Genomic DNA, 6,000 nt, shown 5'->3' with positions numbered 1-6,000 from the left:
TGTCAAATATCGGTTTGACAAAAGTGTCAAGATAGAATCACTTACTGAAGTGTTGGTGGCACTTGATGTATATACATACATACAAGGGGTATGTGTGTGACTAGATGTATCAATATTTGGTGACGCTTTGAAATATCTATAAGGCTTAAACGCCTCAAAATGTAATTGCTATCCAATTTAACCACGTGCCTCTGGAGAAAGTATGTTTCATGGTGTATCACCATAATGAGGAAGTGGTACGATGACAGCTTGGTACCATTTTCACTTCAAACTGTTACACGCGTCTTCTGTTTTGCATTTTCTTTTCTAAAAAATGACACATTAGTTATCGAGGGTGCCATTCTGCGAGTACTACAGATGATTTAACATCACCTACCATACACAAACCGTACAGGATGCTCAACAACTATGTATTACGCTAGTGTGGCGATCGGATGTAAATGCCATAAAGTGAAACAGACAATGTTTCATATTCAATCTTTTTATTCGGTCGTTCCAAAAAAAGGAACATTTGAGAGTAATTAACGGGTAGCACTAATATTCCTCTCCTTCTTCCTCTCCCTCGCCCTCAACAGAGTCGACTCCAACCTCCTCGTAGTCCTTCTCCAGGGCTGCCAGGTCCTCACGGGCCTCGGAGAACTCGCCTTCCTCCATACCCTCACCCACGTACCAGTGGACGAAGGCACGTTTGGCGTACATCAGATCGAACTTGTGGTCAAGACGAGCCCAGGCCTCGGCGATGGCCGTGGTGTTGCTCAACATACAGACAGCTCTCTGGACCTTGGCCAAGTCACCACCGGGGACAACAGTGGGTGGCTGGTAGTTGATGCCCACCTTGAAGCCTGTGGGACACCAGTCGACGAACTGGATGGTTCTCTTGGTCTTGATGGTGGCGATGGCGGCGTTGACGTCCTTAGGGACGACATCACCACGGTACAACATGCAACAGGCCATGTATTTGCCATGACGGGGATCACATTTGACCATCTGGTTGGCTGGCTCGAAGGAGGCGTTGGTGATCTCAGCCACAGACAACTGCTCGTGGTAGGCCTTCTCGGCAGAGATGACAGGTGCGTAGGTAGCCAGAGGGAAGTGGATACGTGGGTAGGGCACCAGGTTGGTCTGGAACTCCGTCAGATCCACGTTCAGGGCACCATCGAATCGGAGAGAGGCAGTGATGGAGCTGACAATCTGTCCAATCAGTCGGTTGAGGTTGGTGTAGGTGGGACGTTCGATGTCGAGGTTACGTCTGCAGATATCGTAGATGGCCTCGTTGTCGACCATGAAGGCACAGTCGGAGTGTTCCAGGGTGGTGTGGGTAGTCAGGATGGAGTTGTAGGGCTCCACGACAGCAGTGGAGATCTGTGGAGCTGGATAGACAGCGAACTCCAGCTTGGACTTCTTGCCGTAGTCCACAGACAGTCTCTCCATCAAGAGAGAGGTGAAGCCGGAGCCAGTGCCGCCACCGAAGCTGTGGAAGATGAGGAAGCCCTGGAGTCCAGTGCACTGGTCAGCCAGCTTCCTGATGCGGTCAAGGACGAGGTCGACAATCTCCTTTCCGATGGTGTAGTGGCCACGGGCGTAGTTGTTGGCGGCGTCCTCCTTGCCGGTGATGAGCTGCTCTGGGTGGAACAGTTGGCGGTAGGTGCCGGTTCGAACCTCATCTGCAAATATGTATGTTTTAGAATGAATAGGATGGAGCTGTCAAATATGATTTTCACACATGATTGTTTTGAACATTTACCTAAGAATCGTTACAATAACACTTACAACAATAAGTAAACGATCAATAGCCGTATTATTGTACAACACATACTGTGTGATTAATACGTGCAAGTTTCATCATCAATCATTTAATGTACTCACCGACAACTGTTGGTTCGAGGTCAACAAAGATGGCTCTCGGGACGTGCTTCCCAGCTCCAGTCTCGCTGAAGAAGGTGTTGAAGGAGTCGTCCCCACCACCAATGGTCTTGTCTGAGGGCATCTGACCATCGGGTTGGATGCCGTGCTCCAAGACAGTACAACTCCCAGCATGCATTGCCCATCTGGACTCCGGCCTGGCCGACGTGGATGGAGATACATTCCCTCTGAAGACAAGACAGGAAAGTGGGATATTATATTCGAGCTCATATAAACTTTTACTTGTTGACAAGTAACCAAAAGAATGTTTAGTAATGTAAAGGTATTAACAATTGTTTATTATTTATGTATTTGATAATAATGTTTAAATAGTAAATTGATATAAAAATTACTAGCAAGTCTAAACTATAATCTTTATTTCTTGAGTGCCATTTGCATTTTATGTAATTCACAAATGAGAAATACATTCTGAAAGGGCGAAAGGCGAATATGTCTCTTAACATGATACATTCACCTTTTGAGCATCTGTTTTCTTAGACTTATGAAGAAGACGCGAATATTCATTTTCCTTTTAGTTTCACACCCAAGATATTCTTATTGAAATGTTATACAATATACATATGAACCTGATACGTGATATGAGATATATCCTACATGTTGACATCAGATATTGGCACTCACCATGATTGTTGTAGGTAGATGTGGACCTCACGTTGACTGCAAGTTGTCTAGGGTGAAGAAGTTTGATGTGGAGAGTAGATGCCCGAACACTTATATACACGTAGTTGACAGCCGGTTGTCAAGGACGCTAATCCGTAGTATGGGCTGCTAAGCTCATTAATGTGGTAGTCGCAACGACTAGGTGATAGGGATCAACTTGAGCAGTTCACTAAATCCCTGACAATAGTTATGAACATCGAGTGACGCCACACTATTTTTGTCAGCCATGTCAATGTTGCTACAGAAAGTACTAAGTGTCGTTACACTAAGCACTACGGCAATTTGAAAATGAAAGAAGTGACCGATTGTTCATCAACCGTAGAACTAAGACACATTTTCAGAGAAGGAAACATCAGAGGAAACATTTATGTATCCAGAAAGAGACAAATTGGTCTTACAGTTTGATACAGAAACGAATAACAGTAGGCATGTTTGATGCTTTAAGATTATAAGCTTGAACTGATTTCTGTACCAATTTCAGCACTTTTTGAAACTTCTTTTGAGTTCAATCTAGACAGCAACACCCGTCAGTGTCGATTTCTCTGAACGATGGAGTTTATTTTCCCCATATAGAACACCAGAAAGGTTCGCTTTTGTGTCTGAGCTCGACCGTTTACACATTGTGACGTAACACGAGTAGCCAGTGGCTAAAGCACACACCTTAAAAATTGAAAAGTCAAAGTCAAAGTCAAAGATATTTATTGTACTTAAGGCCTCCGGCCCATATACAAGTAATACAAGTACATATACAGCACATGTTACAGACATTTTACAAAGAAATTACAGTTCAGATAAGATATTGCTTCTAAGGAAAACAGCATGTTTTACATAAAGCGCAAGATTACGTATTACATTTTCATTTTTGGAAGATAGAATGGAAGCAAAAGCAGATTTAGGATATTTTAACAGGTAATTATTTGGGATATATTTTTTTCTTAAATCAGCATAATGTGGGCATACAAAAGCGAAGTGAATTTCATCTTCTATAGCCGAGTTACATAATGGACATATCCTTAAACGTCTCTCTATTGAAAATCGTCTGCCCTTATTTACTGATAAGTCTAACAAGCCCAATCGAAAATTGACAAGTGTGCGTCTGATATTTCTAGATGTCAATACAGATAGATATAGTTCTGGTTGAATTAAGCTCTTATGTGATCTGTACAACTGGTATCTTGAACTATTGTCTAGACAGGAATGCCATTCTTGATAATACATGTTAACAGATTGTTCTCGAAATTGCTTAAGAAATAGATTGATATTACCAACTGTTTGATTTAGCCACACAAATCCAAAGCCATGTGAAAATAAAAGAGTTCTAATATGAGACGCCCATGTTGTCTTACCCCTATCATCTAAATGTACAAGCATGTTATAAGCTAGTTTGGGGATTCTTTGTTCGTGCATTCCAAGGATCTTTAACCAATATTTTAAACATCTGATTTGTGAATTTATATATATCGGATATCTACCACATTCTCCATAAACCATACAAGTTGGTGCTGCTTGCGCTACATTTAAAAAACCTTTTACATGCTAAAAGGTGTAGTTTCTCTAGACATTCATGACGTTGATATCCCCAAATTTCAGACCCATAAAGCATAATCGGTTGGATTTGTGCATCAAACAATTTAAAATATATTTTCGGGGTTAAAATTCCAAAATTCTGGGAAACGGACATAACGTTAATAAGAGCCTTCTTAGCACGTGATGTCAGGTCTATAACACTCTTTTTAAAGTTCATGGTATGGGAAAACAATAGCCCGAGGTAGGTATACTGATTAACAATAGATACATTTTTGCCACTCAAGAACCATTTTTCTTTAGAGGCGACAGGCCCACCTCTTCTAAAGATAACTATGTTTGTTTTTTCAAAATTAACAAATAATTTCCATTCATTTGTATAACGTTCCAAAATATTCAGTTGGTTTTGTAGACCGACGATAGTATCTGACACTAAAATTACATCATCGGCAAAAAGGAGGATAAAAATTTCAATCATATCTGGAAACATTTGCACACCATGTTTACCTGCATTAGAAATATCATAATACAGTTCGCTTATAAAGAATGAAAACAATACAGGGCTTAAAATACACCCTTGCCGAACTCCCATGGGACAGTCGAAAAATCAGTGAGATCATCACCACAACGAACACATGATTTAATATTCAAGTACATAGATTTTAAAATAGAATACATTTTCCCTTGTAAACCAGACTTTCGTAAGCAGTGCCATAATTTACAACGATCCACAGAGTCAAAAGCTTTCTTAAAGTCAACAAATGCTACATAAAGTTTGTGTTTATTACGTGATAGACACTTTTGTATTATTGCATATAGTGTAAAGATATGGTCAGTAGTTGAATAATCTTTTCTAAAAGCTGCCTGACATTCAGGAATTAAGTTTCTTAGATTTGACCAGTTTGAGATTCTGTTGTTTAAAACAGTTGTAAATATTTTCCCAATAACACTCATTAAAGATATGCCTCTGTAATTATCTGGATTTTCTTGAGCCCCTTTTATGTATAGGGACGATAATTGAACGAGACCAGCTTTCTGAAACGAACCACTTTCAAATACAGTATTAAAACACTTATGGAGGAAGGGCATTAACTCGATTTGAGAACATTTAATCATTTCGATTATAATATTGTCGGGACCAGCTGCTTTTCCGCTCTTTAAGTTATTTATAGCATTCTTTATCTCATCTACTGAAATTTGTGTTTCCAAAATCATTTGATCAACAGTGTCATAGTCATTCGAAGAGATAATATCATCGTCGAAGGAATAACCATCGCTTGAAAAAACAGCATCATTAGAAAAAACTGTCTTGAAATGTGTCATCCATTCACATTTTGAAATATTACTTTTAAGATTTGATCTCTTTCTAAATGAACGAATTTGTTTCCAGAACATAGCAGGATTGTGAATAGAATCATTCAATCTGTTCAATCTTTGATTACGGAGGTTAGATTTGAATTTTCTACATGAAGCTTTGTATTTGTTTCTCATTTTACAAAAATAATTTCTGTTTCTCTCTGAGCGTCTACACCGAAAACTTCTAAGTGCTTTGCGCGCGTCTCGTCGCGCAGATTTACACTCGTCACTTAAGGGTGTTTTATAGTTTTGCTTGAACGGCTTAGTCTTTTTCTTCATACAATCTGCTGAATCTAATATGACATGGACAAATTCATCTAAAGCTCCGTTTAGATCGAACTCAAGTTTCGATAAGAGACGGTCGTTATAAAATGAAGTCTTACTTTTCAAATTATCTAAATATATTTCGCAACAGGCGTCGTTCCAAACAATCTTTTCTTTATAATCATCAATATGGTTTGTATCACTTGAGTTTTTCATATTTGGAAATTGACATGTCAGTTCTAATGGTAAATGATCAGAGTCTACTCTGAAAAT

At 39.5% G+C, this 6,000-nt stretch overlaps 1 pseudogene; it reads right to left on the bottom strand.

Annotated features, from left to right (window-relative positions):
- Nucleotides 1-534: 534 nt before the first annotated feature.
- Nucleotides 535-2,067, bottom strand: LOC124252989 (annotated as a pseudogene).
- Between the last annotated feature and the right edge of the window lie 3,933 nt (nucleotides 2,068-6,000).

Source organism: Haliotis rubra, unplaced genomic scaffold, assembly GCF_003918875.1.
Source record: "Haliotis rubra isolate DU_JTF1 unplaced genomic scaffold, ASM391887v1 Scf53, whole genome shotgun sequence".
Lineage (NCBI taxonomy): Eukaryota > Metazoa > Mollusca > Gastropoda > Lepetellida > Haliotidae > Haliotis > Haliotis rubra.
The sequence above is the reverse complement of the archived record's forward strand: the minus strand, read 5'-3'. Positions and strand labels throughout refer to the sequence as shown.